This window comes from Ranitomeya variabilis, chromosome 3 (assembly GCF_051348905.1).
Source record: "Ranitomeya variabilis isolate aRanVar5 chromosome 3, aRanVar5.hap1, whole genome shotgun sequence".
NCBI lineage: Eukaryota > Metazoa > Chordata > Amphibia > Anura > Dendrobatidae > Ranitomeya > Ranitomeya variabilis.
Window position 1 is genome coordinate 690,570,947 of NC_135234.1, and position 18,267 is coordinate 690,589,213.

At 44.8% G+C, this 18,267-nt stretch overlaps 1 protein-coding gene across 9 annotated transcripts in view; it reads left to right on the forward strand.

Annotated features, from left to right (window-relative positions):
* The window catches only part of TRIM13 (tripartite motif containing 13), a 275,480-nt gene that overhangs the window by 237,692 nt on the left and 19,521 nt on the right, over nt 1-18,267 (forward strand). For 5 of the 9 annotated variants that reach the window (XM_077298110.1, XM_077298111.1, XM_077298109.1 and 2 more), the window contains one exon: nt 7,968-8,107. The exons of 3 other annotated variants lie outside the window; for them this stretch is intronic. The gene's annotated coding sequence lies outside the window, so the exon portion shown is untranslated. Of the gene's footprint in view, nt 1-4,969; nt 5,142-7,967; nt 8,108-18,267 lie in introns of those variants that run through there. One more of the 9 variants, XM_077298117.1, reaches the window with a different exon arrangement.

The following is an 18,267-nucleotide window of genomic DNA, read 5'->3' on the forward strand; positions in this document are numbered from 1 at the left end:
CCCCTACCCATGCATTTGGGTGAAAAGCGCTGAAAGCTGCAAATTTGAAGAAAATAAAAACTCTTTTGAAAGTTCAAATCTTCAAGGAAAAAAGAAGCAGCATGGAATTACAGAAATCACGTATACTTTGTAGTGCTGTAAAGTGCAGTGTTTTTTCCGCAAGAAGCAAAATACTTATGAACGAGCCCTAAGTGTTACTTTTAGTCTGGGTTCAGACATTGCATATGTGGTACAAATATTTTCACAGCTCATCTACAGCTTTTTAATACAGGGGTGGACACTGACAGCTTGGGGCCCCTGTGCAAGAAATGTGCCTGGGCCCCCCTCCTTTTATGGCGACAAAGCTCTATACACTGCTCAAAAAAATAAAGAACACTAAAATTCCACATCCTAGATATCACTGAATGAAATATTCCAGTTGTAAACCTTTATTCATTACATAGTGGAATGTGTTGAGAACAATTAAACCTAAATATCAACGTAAATCACAACTAATTTCCCACGGAGGTCTGGAGTTGGAATGATTCTCAAAATCAAAGTGGAACATGAAGTTACAGGCTCATCCAACTTCAGTGGAAATGCCTCAAGACAAAGGAAATGATGCTCAGTAGTGTGTGTGGCCTCCACATGCCTGTATGACCTCCCTACAACGCCTGGGCATGCTCCTGATGAGGCGGCAGATGGTCTGAGGGATCTCCTCCCAGACCTGGACTAAAGAATCCGCCAACTCCTGGACAGTCTGTGGTGCAACATGACGTTGGTGGATGGTGTGAGACATGATGTCCCAGATGCGTTCAATCGGATTCAGGTCTGGGGAACGGACGGGCCAGTCCACAGCTTCAATGCCTTCATCTTGCAGGAACTGCTGACACACTCAAGCCACATGAGGTCTGGCATTCTCCTGCATTAGGAGGAACCCAGAGCCAACCGCACCAGCATATGGTCTCACAAGGGGTCTGAGGATCTCATCTAGGTACCTAATGGCAGTCATGCTAGCTCTGGCGAGCACATGGAGGGCTGTGCGGCCCTCAAAAGAACTGCCACTCCACACCATTACTGACCCACTGCCAATCCAGTCATGCTGAAGTATGTTGCAGGCAGCAGATCGCTCCCCACGGTGTCTCCAGACTCTCACATCTGTCACATATGCTCATTGTGAACCTGCTTTCATCTGTGAACAGCACAGGACGCCAGTGGTGAATTTGCCAATCCTGGTGTTCTGTGGCAAATTCCAAGCATCCTGCATGGTGTTGGGCTGTTAGCACAACCCCCATCTGTGGACATCGGGCACTCGGACCATCCTCATGGAGTCGGTTTCTAACCGTTTGTGCAGACACATGCACATTTGTGGCCTGCTGGAGGTCATTGTGCAGGGCTCTGGCAGTGCTCCTCCTGTTCCTCCTTGCACAAAGGCTGAGGTAGCGGTCCTGCTGCTGGGTTGTTGCCCTCCTATGGCCCCCTTCATGTTTCCTGGTGTACTGGCCAGCCTGTCACCTGGTAGCGCCTCCAGCCTCTGGACACTATGCTGACAGACACAGCAAACCTTGCCACAGCTCGCATTGATGTGCCATCCTGGATGAGCTGCACTACCTGAGCCACTTGTGTGGGTTGTAGAGTCCATGTCATGCTATTACGAGTGTGAAAGTGCAGCCAACATTCAAAAGTGACCAAAACATCAGCCAGAAAGCATTGGTACTGAGATGTGGTCTGTGGTCCCCACCTGCCGAACCACTCCTTTATTGAGTGTGTCTTGATAATTGCCAATAATTTCCATCTGCTGTCTATTCCATTTGCACAACAGCATGTGAAATTGATTGTCAAACAGTGTTGCTTCCTAAGTGGACAGTTTGATTTCACAGAAGTTTGATTTACTCTGAGTTATATTCTGTTGTTTAAATGTTCCCTTTATTTTTTTTTTGAGTAGTCTATATAGCCACACACTCATACATGTATATAATACATAGTCTCCTTTATTATGTATATTGCCATCCCTTATTATACAGTGCCCTCTTGTTATGTACAGTACCATCCCTTACATATTGGATTATATAGAGCCCTGTTTTTTATTACATACCGTCCCGTCTTGTTAGATGTATAATGCAATGATGGCTGATGGAACATGGGAATGCTTCTTTTCTAATGGAGGAGCTGATGGACTGGTCGTCTGGTCACCGGCTCCTCCATCAGCAGTCATTTTTATATCTAAAAAGAGAAGACTCTAATAAAAGGGGGCGCTGTGAATAACAAAATTAACAAGAATACACTATGTAAGAGACAGCACTGTACAAAAGAGCAGAGGAAGCTATATAAGGGACGGCACCATATATAGCTAGAGAGGATGGTACGTAATAAGGGATGGTATTATACATAATAAAAAAGGAAACTAAGGATGGTGTTATACACTATATACTAAGGGACTGTAAGACAAGTGTTTACTGTATATACTAAGGGACTGTTAGACATAATAAGCGATAATAATGTCTTCCTCCACCTCCCCGTTCCTAAGTCCATTATAAGTCCCCCTTCCTCCCATCCCAATTCCCCACACCCCTCATTGTCCTCCTCCCCCACATCCCATTATTGTCCTCTCCACCACCACCATCATTGCCCTTTCCACCACCTCCATCATTGCTTTCTCCCCTACCACCCCATCATTACTCTCTCCATCACTCCCATCATTGCCCTTTCCACCACCTCCATCATTGCCTTCTTTCCCACCCCCATCATTGCCCTTTCCACCACCTCCATCATTTCCTCCTCCCCACCCCAGTATTGCCCTTTCCACCACCACTATCATTGCATTCTCTCCCACCACCCCATCATTGCCCTTTTCATTTCCTCCTCCCCCATTATTGCCCTTTCCACCACCACCATCATTGCATTCTCCCCCACAACCCTATCATTGTCCTTCCCACCACCACGCCATCGTTCTTTCCACCACCTCTATCATTGCTTTTTTCACCACCACCACCATCATTGCCCTTTCCACCACCTCCATCATTGCCTTCTTCCCCACCACTCACATCATTGTCTTTTCCACTTCCTCCATCATTGCCTTCTCCCCCACTCCCATTATTGCCCTTTCCACCACCTCCATCATTTCCTCCACCCCTATTATTGCCCTTTCCACCAAGTCTATCATTTCCGCCTCCCGCACCATCCCCATCTTTGCCCATTCCACCACTTCCATAATTTCCTCATCCCCATCATTGCCCTCCACCTATACACACACAGCCCCATTCACCTCTCTACACATTCCCCCACTGCGCTACACATGCATGCACACACACAGCACCTCTCACCTGTCCGCACGCTTTCCTGCAGCTGAAGCATCACCATCAGCAGCTTCCTCTCTCTGGCACAGCCGGCCGCTGAATGATTACGCTATCCAGTGGCTCTGCTGTCTGTGAGAGGAAGCAGGACGCATCCCTGCAGCTCTGCTGTTATGTTCTCTTGTAGGCAGTGGAGCTGCAGGGATCTCTCCCTGCCCGCCGCACATGAGGGCAATCTGGCCAGGGGCCCCTCGGGGCCGGATAAGCAGGCCAGATTGGCCTCATTATTAGCCACCCCGCCGGGCCCCCCCCCCCCCCCCCGGAGCCTCTGGGCCCTGGTGCCAGCTGCACAGGCTTCACATGCGGTATGTTCGCCCATGTGTTAATAGCAGAATATCTGTGTGTTGTATGTGGCTTTTGGTGAAGATTTTTCACCCTTGTCCTTGACCGTTCTGTTCAAAGAATCCAGTTGTTTTTTTTATATATACTATAATAGTATAATATATATTTATAATATAATAAACAGTCATGTAGGAAAAAAACTATTTTTACTTGTATTCAGCACTAAATATGCAATGAGTCAACCTAGCCTTGAAAGGTCTATGAAAGGTTTTGATAGCTAAAGGTTATTGTGTAGTGAAAAACACAATTTTCTGCACCAATTAGGATGTCTGCTCATCCCATTCATTTATGTATGGTGGTTAAAACGGTGTTCTTGTAACAATTTAATCAAATGTATGATACTACGAGCCTGAATTCTGCGAACTACAGGAGCATGCTGTGTGCTTGTATGTATTACATGACACAGATTTTTGTTCACCGAAAGTCATGTCTCATTTAGACATCTGTGATTTTTTTCACGTACAGAATGAATAGTTCAAGTTTCATCAGTGGTAAAGTATCCTCATCAGAGTTTTCATAAGTGATTTTTCACATAACAAAAAAAAAAAAATTGCAAAGCGTCTCCTATACACTGCAACTTTGGTCACGATCAGCTCATGGATTGTGAGCCCCATTGGGGACAGCAATGATAATGTCTGTAAAGCGCTGCGGAATATGTTAGCGCTATATAAAAATAAAGATTATTGATTTTATTATTTATTCACATGTTACAGTCACACAGCTTTTCATTTTTGTGAGTTGACAAAACCAATAGTATGACTGCCGCGTGTGAACAGATGTGTAGAGTTGAATGAGACACATGACACAGCATGGAGGGGCACACATAACGTTCAGATGACATCTTCCCTGAACTAATGAGTCCAATCCAGTTGCTTGTGAGACAGGATTCTGTGAGACTGCACTTTACATGTAAGTAATATCTTGTGACCAGAGCTGCCTTTCCTTGGCCAGCATTCATCGTATTCCAATGAATGCAGCTAACACCATTCCTGAAGTGTGCAAGTGCCAAATATTTCCACTATGATAAGAGAACTGGGACTTGGATACATTAAATATGCTGCTTCATATTATCTTGTGTTTTTGGAATGTTTTATTAAGCTTTTTATTTTTTAAGAATAAATGGTTTTCCACTATCTGAGAGTTTATCATCAGTAAAGAAGACACAATTAACATGTGTCACTAGAGTGGAAAAAATCTTAAAGGGGTTGTCCACTATTGGACAACTTGGTAATGGCCTACAAAGGTGTAAAAGAAAAAACTTCCCCCACAGGCACTGCGCCTCCATGTTCCCTACTGTATCCCGTGCCATCAAAATGTGATGGAGGCTTCACACAAAAATTGCAGGCAATCAGCAGCTGCAGCATTCACATTTCGTTCGAGTGGAGGAACCCGCTCTCATGTGACAACACCTACACCAGGTTTTGATGGGTGGGAAGTGTTGCTGAGTACTGAAGTGGCACTGCTCCGGTAAGTAGGTGTTTTCTTTTTGTTTTTTCTTCACCCCATGTCCCTGAAGTCATTAATGGGTTGTCTATTAATTGACAGCCCCCTCTAATAAAAAGTCTTAACAGTTTATTTTTATCAAGTAACAAACTACAAAGCAAATGAAAGAAAGAGAAATCTAATATTTGGTGACACCACCCTTTTGATTCAAAACCGCATCAAAGCACCATTTCTTCTAACTATAGTTGAGTGCAAGCCTACATCCACAGAAGATCTGTGGTTAGTCCCCCAAGATGTTTGGAACGACCTCCCAGCTGAGTTCCTTCAAAAACTCCATGTAAGTGTACTTAGAAGAACAGATGTTTTGAATTTAAAGGGCAGTCACACCAAATATTAATGATTTAGATTTTTCTTTTGTTCATTCTTCTTGCATTTTGTTAAAGGGAACCTGTCACCCCCCCCCCCCCCCAGGCCTATTAAAGTAAAATAGCCACCTTCAGCAGACACTAAGGCTGCATTCCGTGAAGGTGGCTCTTATGTTTATTATCCCTAGGAACGCTGAAGTAATGACTTTTATAAGTTTCCTGCCATACCTCTATTGAGTCAGGGAGGTATGATTTCTCCCCCTGACTCAGCCGCCTCGCAGCCGTCCATCATCCAGCTCTGTCCTCCGTGCGCCGCCTCTTCTCTTTCTTGTGACGTCACCGGCGCCTATGCTCTGCAATCAGTTCTCGAGCATGCGTGCTCCATTCAAGATAGTGCCTATATCTTGTCAGATTTGTGAAGTCTCGGGAGGCTTCGGCACTTCTATCGAGGAGCACTGTGACCCGCTCCACTGAGCAGGCGCCAGATTCCCAGCCCCGCAGAGTGAATACATCATAACACATTGTGGGGCGGGATCTGGGGCCTCCGCTACTCGCAGGCACCTGATGTAAGTTCACGGGCAGACCGCACTGCACATGCCCGAGAACTGATTGCAGAGCGCAGGCGCCGGTGACGTCACAAGAAAGAAAAGAGGCGGACAAAGCTGGATGATGGACGGCTGAGTCAGGGGGAGAAAACATACCCCCCTGACTCAATAGAGGTATGGCAGGAAACTTATAAAAGTCATTATGTCAGCGTTCCTAGGGATAATAAACATAAGAGCCACCTTCACAGAATGCAGCCTTAGTGCTGTTGAAGGTGGCTATTTTACTTTAATAGGCCCTGGGGGAAGGCGACAGGTTCCCTTTAATTGATAAAAAAAAAAAAACATTAGCACTTACATTTTTTAAAGCATTCTTACTTTGTTTTTCTACATCTGCCTAAAACGTTTGCACAATTCTGTTGTAGCTTGGTCCAAGAAATGTGGACCTCAAGTAATGCCGACCTAAATTATGTACATTAAATATATTGTCATTTACACTTTGTAGATACAATTGTAAGGACACTTGCATTACACCAATAGGAGGTTTTAGACATCCCGTTCTAACTTCATAGGCATTAATGTGGATTTGTCCCCTCCTCTTGCAGATCTAACAGCTTCCGCTCTTTTGGGGAAGCTTTGTACAAGATTTTGGAGTATGTGCTTTGGAATTTGGTCATTTGTGAGGTCAGACACTGATGTTGGATGAGAAGCCTCTGCTCATGGGGTTTACCGTAAATCTCCACGCAGGCTAACCATGTTCTTCCACAACAAACTGCCCCAACCATGCCTTTATGGAAAATAAAACAAGCCCAAAATGAGAGAATTAGTTATAAAGTTCTTCCACATACTCACAACCACAGTGGGGGAGTATATCAGGAAGACAAATTTAATAAGTTTAGGACACTCCCAAGACCAAAATAATAAAACAGAAAAAAACGGAGTTCATGTCCAGAAAAATACAAAAGATTTTATTAAATAACAAAAGATGCTAATAAATAACAACCACATGTAAAAATACACTACAATATATATCAGGATAGTTGGAGATGGTAGGTAGCACAGATAAAAACAGTGCAGCGCTCAGGCTGATGCCATGTACATACAAAAATATATAAATATCACCTGCGTAGTGCAGAGTAAAAGTGCAGGTATTAGCCCGGGGGGTATGAATAGCACTATGTAAAAAAATGTATCAAGAGCCCTGCACACTGGCTCATATCACACCAAACAAGGAGCATGAATCCCCACCCTGGGTTCTTACCCACACCCTGGCATCCGGACCGCACCGTCGCCCCAACGCGCGTTTCGCGTCGGCTTCTTCGGGGGGCGGTGCTGCTAACTATCTGGCGCTGTGTTTTATGGGGTCCTTAATCATGTTGATACCGTCCACCTGTAGCGGCTCATATTCACGTGCAGTCCGGCCGGGAACTGCATTACGAGCGGCATCCAAGATGGCGCCGCGGCTCACCAGTGCGGCCGAATGACCTCACTGAGCCGCAGACGTCATCAGTCGGCGCCGCCCACAATGCCCCGGGACAAGGATGCGCACGGTGGAACAGGTACCATAAAACTACACTGAGGGACGACGGGATCATATAGTGCCTATCTCAAAAAAGAATTAGATAGAAACGCGGGAACAAGACCGCAAGAAAGAAAATGTGAATATGTTTAAGGTGAAATATATAAGGAATATGTGCACATCTTATAAATTAGAACCACCATATTGTTCAACTCCAATAGTGACAAGTGACCAACAAATATATGCATATTCATATGCACTAATTAAAAGTGATAACAAATGTCAACAATAGAAACAAAATTATATTGGCCAAAAAAGGTGACAAAATAAATGTGAATAAACATTTGATAATAAAAACATAAAAAAAGAAAATTAGCAAACAGATATTGTGCTAATAAACATCCAACTTCTTGTATAATTCCAGGATATCTTGTGAACTGTGACAGACCGACGTGAACAGAAATAGGAGGGGAAGTTCCTCGTTCCTCAGCATGATCTACGGACCGTCTGGACCCACATCAGTGGAACAACCACAACGAAAGCGCCATAATAACCTAACATGAGGTAACTAATCAAAAAATACAAATTAAAAATATACAAAGAGACAGACAGCAACACATACAATTTAAAAACACATACAAAAAAATTCTGGAGAGAAATTATAAAAAGGAGCTAAAGCTCAGGCTCTCATTTAGGCCAGCAGGGGCCAAAGTGTTCAGTACCGCTATCCAGCGGCACTCCCTTTGAGCCAATTTTTGTTTTGCGTCGCCTCCTCTTATGCCTACACGAATCCTCTCAATCCCCCACGCTTTTAAATCCTTGGGATTGCACTTGTGATGTTTCCGAAAATGTTTCGGAATCGGTTTTAAACTTTCAATATCTTCCACATCACGTGCCGCTATTATGTCTCGTACATGCTCGCGAATGCGAGTGCGTAACTCCCGTGATGTTAACCCGATGTAGACAAGCTTACACGTGCACACTGCGTAATATACGACATGCGTTGTATTGCATGTAATATATTGATGTATTCGAAATTGTCGCCTCCCATCTGAGGACGAAAAAGTAAAAGTTCTAATGAGGTTCTTACACGCCAGGCAACCACCACATGGAAAGAAGCCATTCTTTTGTCTCCCTGCCTGGAACGGGTCTGGTGTTTTGGCCACATAGTGGCTATGTACAAATATGTCTTTGAAATTATTGCTCCTCCATGCCTTTATGGACCTTGCTTTGTGCACTGGAGCACAATCATCCTGGAACAGAAACGGGCCTTCTCTTCTTCTACAATGTTGGGAGTTATGATTGTCTAAAATGTTTTCATATGCTGAAGTATTAAGATTTTTATTCACTGGAACAAAGAGTCCTAGACTGAGGCTTGAAAAAGCATACAGCGTAATACTTCCTCCACCAAATTTAACAGCTGGCACAATGCAGTCAGACAGATACCATTCATCAGATACCAAATACAGAAGTGTGACTCATGAATCCATAAAATGCATTTCTGTGTACTCTAGAGGCGGTGGCTTTACACCATCCCATCTGACACGTTGCATCGTGCTTGGTGATGTAAGGCTGCAGGCAGCTGTTTGGCCACAGAAGCCCATCCCATTAAGCTCCCGTTGCACAGTTTTTGTGCTGATGTTAGTGCCGGAAGAGATTTGTACTTTGCAGTTATGGAGTCAGCATAGCGATGGTGACTTTTGTGCCCTCTGATCCTCATCACTCGGTGACCCTGATATGTAACGTTACAAGGTCTGGAGCTTTGTGGCTGATTTGCTGCAGTTACTTCCAGTTTTTAATAATCTTACATGTGATGGTGGAATATGGGAAGAAAAGTCATAGACGGACTTTCACCCCGGTGGCTCCTATGGCAGGACCGCGCTGGTGTCACTGAGCTCTTTACAACAAACTATTCTTTCACATGTTAGTATAGGCAGATGACACGGCGAGGGGTGGGATTTTTTTTTTTTTTACACCTGTGGTAATGGGACTGAATGATAAAAGTGAATTCAATGATTGTGTCCTCATACTTTTATCCATGTAGTGTATATAAAGAACATTAAGTCTCTCTGTCGATCGCATCTAGATTTGCTTCTCAGTTCACTGCAATCTCTGTTTTCTGGAAGCGGCCATTTCAGGCTGTGGAGAGATTACTGTAGTTGTAGTGGTTATCCTTATCCTACAGTACAGTTTGTTTAAAAAAAAAAACAACATAAAACTGCTCTACTTACCCTCCGTGGGAGACACCGCGCTGGATCTGGGGAAAGTACAGTACAGAGCACAAGGGTTTTAAGAGGGCAACCCCTACACTGGGGAAGCAGACATGAAGTCAACCCACATGATCACTTCTATATTCCCCAGTTCTAGTAAACTTTTTATTACATGTGTAAATGTTTTAAGTAACTGTTAATAGGTTTTCCTGAGATTTGTACTTTAGAGTGACTGCTCCTTTAAGTCATTGGAGTGGATCTATTTATAGTTAATTAAGACCAGCACCGCATTGTAATTACAGCTGCCAGAAGACAACCTGTCTGACTGGCTCTGCTACCCCTAGTCAGTGCTTGTGCCCTCAGGACGGATCATATCCCAGTGCTCAATGTGTCTAAAGGTACCTTCACACGAAACGACTTTGTAACGATATCGCTAGCGATCCGTGACGTTGCAGCGTCCTCGCTAGCGATATCGTTTAGTCTGACACGCAGCAGCGATCGGGATCCTGCTGTGATGTCGCTGGTCGCTGAATAAAGTTCAGAACTTTATTTGGTCGTCCGATCGCCGTGTATCGTTGTGTTTGACAGCAAAAGCAACGATACCAGCGATATTTTACACTGGTAACCAGGGTAAATATCGGGTTACTAAGCGCAGGGCCGCGCTTAGTAACCCGATGTTTACCCTGGTTACCAGTGTAAAATGTAAAAAAAACACACTACATACTTACATTCGCATCCCCCGCAGTCTGCTTCCCACACTGACTGAGCGCCGCAAAGTGAAAGCACAGCACAGCGGTGACGCCACCGCTGTGCCCTGCTACTGCCGGCGCTCGGTCAGTCAGTCAGTGCAGGAAGCGGACGCCGGGGGACGCGAATGTAAGTATGTACTGTTTGTTTTTTTTACATTTTATGCTGGTAACCAGGGTAAACATCGGGTTACTAAGCGCGGCCCTGCGCTTAGCAACCCGATGTTTACCCTGGTTACCCGGGGACCTCGGCATCGTTGGTCGCTGGAGAGCGGTCTGTGTGACAGCTCTCCAGCGATCAAACAGCGACGCTGCAGCGATCGGCATCGTTGTCGCTATCGCTGCAGCGTCGTTTCGTGTGAAGATACCTTTAGACATGTCCTTCCTAGGACTAGGGTTTGGGGTGGGGAATCCTCTTCCCATTCCTTTTCCAGTAGAGGTTGTAACAACCAAGGTGGGGGGAATCCAACATTTGTGACCCGCCAACTGCTATGTATATGACTCCACAGTCACCTTTACAATTAATTATTATATACAGTTTCAGACTGAGATGCCAAGGGCCCACCAGTAACAAATAGTGACAGTATAGGATTAAAAAAAGTGTCCACAGCATATATCATTGCAGGTCCGGTATCCACCTTATTATGGTCGGACACTATACTCATGTGCTTGAGAAAGATTCATCGGAGGTGGATTGTTGCTGTATTCATAGTCATCCGATTTTCATGATGCTGGTTGGAGTTCTGCTTTTCCTTCCATATTAAGCACTTTTCTTACTTGGTAATCCTATCTTTAGGTATCTTTTTATTGCCACAAACCAGATTGGATCCATCACTGGAAAGCCAGAAAACCATCCTTTGGGATCAGTTCCCACTTTTGGACAGAAGTCCTCATAGCTTCCTTGATTTTCAAGATTACAAAAAATACAACCGCTGGTACAACACATTTAATTAATGGGATGGCCACTTTAGGCCACAATGGCCATAAATAGAAGGTGAAACATTATCCTAATTATTGCAAAAATGTCTTTTGTTATCAACTATAGGCATTATGGGTAGTAAATAACATCAAGTGCCAAACTGATATTTTTACATCCATTTACTGCAGTTTAATTTTTACTGATCAGATGACATTTTCTTTTTCGAGCAAAACAGGCCACAATCTCTACAATGAACAGAGCCAAAAGGGTTTTCTGGCCACCCACATAACTGAGAATGTTTTCTTTCTAATCTTCCTCCCACTGATACTCCTAGTTCTCTGTCACCCAACAACATGAAAGAACATCACTTTTTTCATGTAAGTAGACATGCAGTTTATGTGTGCGCTTAGCTTTACTGATACTTTTGATCCACCCAACTAATCCAATCATAAGATCAATGTTCTTATTTGTAGTTGTTGCATCCTGGCATCATAACAGTTTGTATGCTGTAGACTGAGTGCAAGAACAATACCTCCTCAAAACGCTTGGCACTGTAGTATTCAGTAAATGGATGTATGTCTAATTCTTGATCCTCCACGGTGGGGTCTGGCTTTACTGCAGATCTCCATTCTAGCTATTACATGGCTAGTTCATACCTCCCAACTTTAAATTATACAAAATAGGGACACGCTGCTTACCACACCCCGGAAATGTTCATTTTACGCTAAGCCAGTACCCTAGCCTTCTCCAAACTTTGTACGGGCCTACAGAGCAATATTTTCCCATTAAAGCACATTAACATGCCCACACAGTATAGTACCCTTTTCATGCCCATCTCAGCATGGTGCCCCACCAAATATTCCTCCCCCTCACACAGCCAGATGCCCGCCACAACCCATGTAATGCCCGAAAGTACATTCCCCCCACACACACAGCCTGATGCCCACCCCTCACTGTATAAGTCTCTCACACTTCATTCCATCACACACAGTATTATCTTTCCACCGTATATTAACCCCACAATTTTATGCACCCCACTAACAGCCCCACACACCTTGCCTTTGTTTTGCTTCTCTTCGCCACTGCCTAGTCACATGACCTGAGAATGTCCCTCAGGGACGCCCCTTGAGGAAGCAACATCAACGCGAAACGTGCATTGGGGAACATGGCCGTGAAGCAGACAGGACCACCAGACATAATGGGTGAATACTCTTTTTATTTACTACCTCTTTAATACGTCCAACACGAGTCTGTTGTCACCTTCCAATAGACACTGGACTATTGTCTAGACATCTTTCCCTAATATAGGGCTATATTGAATATGGGCACCAGACTACTTTTATGTTCGTCATGATACCATAGGACTCGTAAAACACCATTTCTAGTTGTACCTATTTAATTTACCATGTCCTGACCTATTCCCCCCTCTATTTATTACCTAGGGATCACATCACATTTGTACCTATAATTATGCATTATTATGTATCTTTTGATTGTTATTTTTTGTTGTAATGAATAAACTTTGATATATTCTTTAGCATATTCTGACTCTAGTCCTCCTTGTTATATATGTATATCAAGATGAGTTGCTAAAATGTATAGGTAGACTAATCATGTGGAACTGGTATTCTTGTATAAACATAACTGATATTGTAAAGTTCAGAAAGACCCGATCTATAAAGGTGTCCGATTATTTATCCCATACTGCGCACACCATAAAAAAGCAAAAACAAAATGTAGCTTTTTCATCATAAAGACACACTAAAAAAATGGTATAATTGAAACTCGTCGCACAAAAAACAAGTCACTGTATGGCTCAGTCGTAGCAAAAATTAAAATGTTCTACAGTGGTATGTAAAAGTTTTGGGCTCCTCTGGTCAAAATTACTGTTATTGTGAACAGTTAAAGGGGTCTTCCCATCTCCAAGATCCTATCCCAATATGTATTAATAATAACAACAATATTCGTAAATACTTCCAAATGGAATGTAGTATAGTTCTTCTGATTCGCTATGTCTCTTTCCTCATGTGCAGGCATTGCAGGACCTTGGGTATTCATGGTTACGACCACTAGCAACTAGCTGTTATTATATCAGTGATCGTACCCATGGATACCTAAGGTCCTACAATGCCTGCACATGAGAAAGGAGACATAGCGAATTAGAAGAAGTATACTATATTTCTAATTGGAGGTATTTGCTAATATTATTATTACATCTACTACATATTAGGGAGTGTGTTGGAGATGGGAATGCCCCTTTATGCAAGTTGAAGATAAAATGGGCTAAAGTTAAAGATAACACATTTCCTTTGTATTTTAGGTGATATACAGTATATATATTCAGTATTCATTGTTTGCATTTAAAAAATTACAAAAAGGAAAATGGGCCAATGCAAAAGTTTGGGCACCCTTGGAGATTTGTTTGCCGAGATAATTTTGACCAAGGTTTCAGACCTTAATTAGCGCATTATGGCTTGTTCACTATCATCGTTAGGAAAGGCCAGGTGATGCAAATTTCCCAGCTTTATAAAAACCCAGCCTCCTCTAACATTGTTCCAAAAAACAGCAGCCATGGGTTCTTCTAAGCAGCTACCTAAAATTAAAATGGTCTAGGCCCATAAAGCAGGAGAAGGTTACAAGAAGATAGCAAAACATTTTTCCCCTTTCCTCAGTTTGAAATGTAATTAAGAAATGGCAGTTAACAGGAACAGTAGAGGTTAAGATAAGACCAAGCTAAATTTCAAGGAGAGCTCCTTGTAGGATTGCTAGAGAGGCAAATCAGAACCCCAGGTTGACTGCAAAAGACCTTCAGAAAAATTTGTAAGACTCTGGAGTTGTAGTACATTGTTCTACTATTCAACAGAGACACCTGCACAAATATTTCCTTCATGTAAGAGTCATCAGAAGAAAGCCTGTCCTGCGTGCTTGCCATAAAATTCAGCATCAGAAGTATTCAAAAGAACATGTAAACAAACCTGATGCATTTTGGAAATAAGTCCTGTTGACCAATGAGGGTAAAATGGAATTCTTTGGCAACAGTGATCAAAGGAGAAAAAAAGAGCACAGAATTTCAGGAAAAGAGCATCTCGCCAACCATTAAGCATGGTGGTGGATCAATCATGTTTTGGGGTTGTGTTGCAGCCAATGACATGGGTAATATTTCACGGGTAGAGTGAAGAATGGATTCAATGAAATTTCAACAAATTCTTGATACAGACATGCCTTTTGTAAAAAAAAAAAAAACTGAAGTGGAGAGTGAGGCAGCATATCCAGAGAAATGCAAAGCCGTGCAACGTTTCTGCTCCAGTGAGCTTTTCTCACGCATCTCTGAGCTTGAGAAAAGCTCACTGGAGCTGCAACCTCGCATGGGTTAAGAAAAGGTTCATTTCAGTGGATGCTCTGCCTCACTCTCCATATTAGGTGACTGTTGGATCAAGCCCTTAGAGGCGTGCACCCCCCACCTTTCAAATTGCCAGTGCTGCTGCCTTTCTTTTAACTACTTTACACACTGACATATGGTCCACATGTTAAAAAAAAATCACAGCATACTTTCACGCTCACGCCCTGACTGATGGGCGTGAGCCAGGGGGTTTGTGGCCCCACTGTGCCACGAACTAGACTACCCTGGAAGGGGCGTGACTATGACAGCTGCCTTGGTCTTCTCTGGAGCCTCTGATGGTGAGGTCAGACTTTGCGGCAGGCAGCTGCCAGGTGCTACTCCAGGGTGGTGTCTGGCTGTGGCTGCTGATCCCACATGGAGAACAGGAACACTAGGACAGGTGTGGGCATCAGGCAGGACTAGCAGATGAGCATGGCTGAAACTCAGATGAGTAGACTGGCACGGCTGAGACACAGGACTGGCAGGAACAGCAGAGACACAGGGCTGGCAGGCACAGCAGAGACAGGGCTGGCAGGCATGGCAGAGACAGGGCTGGCAGGCACGGCAGAGACAGGGCTGGCAGGCACGGCAGAGACACAGGGCTGGCAGGCACTGCAGAGACACAGGGCTGGCAGGCACAGCAGAGACACAGGGCAGGTTGGTGTGGTGTGTGTGAAAGAACAGATAGGGACCTGTTCACACAGGAGGTGCAGGTACGGATATGAAGGAACAGGTTGGGACCTGTTCACACAGGAGGTGCAGGTAAGGAAACAAGCAAGAAGGAATGAAGTATGAAGGAACAGGTTGGGACCTGTTCACACAGGAGATGCAGGTACGGTAACAAGCCGGGAAGGAAAGGAGTATGAAGGAACAGGTTGGGTCCTGTTCACACAGGAAGACAACTGCACGGCTGTGGATAGGAGCAGTAGAGCAGCAAGAGACAGAGCAGCAACAGACGCTAAGCAGAGCGGAACCGCAAGGAATGCGGAGAGGAGCTGCAGCAAGAGATTTCTGCAGCAGCAGAAGCTAAGCAGGGCGGAACCGCAAGGAATGCGGAGAGGAACCGCAGCAAGAGATTTCTGCAGCAGGAGCGGAGCAGAGTAGGACGGTGCAGAGTTAAAGCTGCAAGAGTGCGGAGCATAAGCAGAGAGAACACAAGGAAAGACACAGCAGGGGAAGAAGCCACAGACAAGGAGACAGAGGTAGGACAAAGTTCAGACAAGGTAATGGAACAAGACCAGGTGCAAGAACAAAGACACAGGGACCAGGATATTCTGCCTCCAGGAGGGCTGACAACAAGATCAAGGCAAAGCTAGGAGTAGAACCTCCAGAGAAGGAGGAACACAGAGAAAGGCCTGGCAGCTCAGAAGCTAGACACTAACTGAGTTTAGACATTGCACAGGCCCAGTCCACAGGGTGGAGCTGCCCTAAATACTGGAGGCCTCTTGGTAATTGGTCAGAAACACATTAGACAGGTGCGCCCTGATTCTATAAGAACCAGAGAGTTCTGGCGCCACCCCCTATGCACACAGCCAGGAAACATGCAGAGAGCAGGCAGAAAGCAAGAGACAGAGAGCATGGAGCCGGCAGCAGACAGAGACCACAACATGACCTGGAGCAGTGGGTAAGATGGTGTGTGAGAGATAAGAGGCCATGCCGTGATGTCAGCAGAGTTGTTACACATGCACTAAAGCGAAACGAAAGAAAAGAGGTGGAATATATGTTGGTAAAAGTGCATCGTAAGTGCACATTCACACTGTGGCCAGTTAATAGGCAAACCCAAGATAAAAATAAAATGAGAAAATACTTTGTAGTATGTAAATGGTAATCTATATATAAAGCTGAGTGTATGCATGTGTCCACTCCACACGCAAAGCCCCTTCCACACGACCCATGTTAGCACACACAGCTGGAGACATTCACCTCGAAAGCCACCCTGCAAAACTCACCGGCTGAGACGTCCCAGCCGCTGCGAGCTACAACCGGGGCCACCGCCTTCAGAGTATCAGTGCGCAGCAGGCACAGGCCACATCTAGCTCCATCATGTCTAGAATGGAGTTGCTCCTGTGAGGTATGATGTCAAGGGAAAGGGAGGAGCCTCATGGATTACACCGCTGTGCTCATAACAGGAAGTTGCTGTGCAGGTATGAGGGGAAGAGAGGAGTGAGGGGAAAACAGTGGAGTGAGTGGAAAATAGTGGAGTGAGGGGGTAATAGTGGAGTGAGGGGAAAATAGTGGAGTGAGGGGGAAAATAGTGGCGGCACAGTGGCTCAGTGGTTAGCACTGCAGCCTTGCAGAGCTGGTGTCAAATCCCACCAAGGACAACATCTGCAAGGAGTTTTTATGTTCTCCCCGTGTTTGTGTGGGTTTCCTCCTGGTACTCCGGCTTCCTCCCGCATTCCAAAGACATACTGATAGGGAGCCCCATCAGGGACAGTGATGATGTTTGGAAAGAGCTGTGGAATTAATAGCGCTATATAAATGAGTAAAATATAAATAAGTAAATGGTGGTGTGAGGTGAAAATGAAGAGGTGTGCGTGGAAAATGAGAGGAGTGAGGGGAAAATGGTGAAGTGATTGGAAAATGACAGGTGTGAGGGAAAATGAGAGAAGTGAGGTGCTGCTGCAGAATGAGTTGAAAATAAAATACTATTAATACTTGGGTAATCATTTAGTTAATTTGTGTTGCAAATCTGTAGTGTTGAATATATGATGTGAAATGCTTTTATGTGCAATATAATCATTATAATTTGTTATAACTAACACAGTTAGTTACTGCCAACACCAGGCTCTTCAGCTAGTGGTAAATAACTTGGGAACTTAGTTAACACTATTTTGATGAAATAAGCGTAAAAGCAATCACAAGGTGTACCCAATCAGGACAGTACCTATCTCTTGTAGTTCTCATGGTATCAGCAGAGGTCATTCATTATAGATGGGAGCAGAGCCGGACCCAGGCATGACTTTTCAGCAGACTGCCCGTCAGGGCTGTATTTGCCACTAGCCACTTGAGGGCATTTGCCTAGGGCAGGAAGATGCGGGGGGGGGGGGGGCGCCTGAGCAAGGTTTTTTGTTGTTTTTTTTCCAATTAGTCTAGTGCATCCCTTGGTTCCTGAAGACAGGGAGCGGCAGTCAGAACACGTGGTGCTGATGCCGACTCTCCCTACTCCGTGCTGAGTGAGACACAGTGACCCCCTGCTCACAGCCTCACTCCTGCGTGCCCAGAAGTCCACTTTCTGGGGCTGAGGTGGACCGACGGCGCCCTGTCTCCCGACCCTGGGACACACACATTGCTGGCCAGGACTCGCAGTAGAGCAGTACACAGTAAGTACCGTAATGATCTCCCGCCCGCGCGCTGCCTGCTGCTGCCTGGCTCTGTTGTGACTCCCCTCACCCCTTCCCTCAGATTCCTCAGCGTCGTTTCTTCCTGCAGACCGTGCCTGAGACTGGAGCCGTGCACTGGAATGTTTG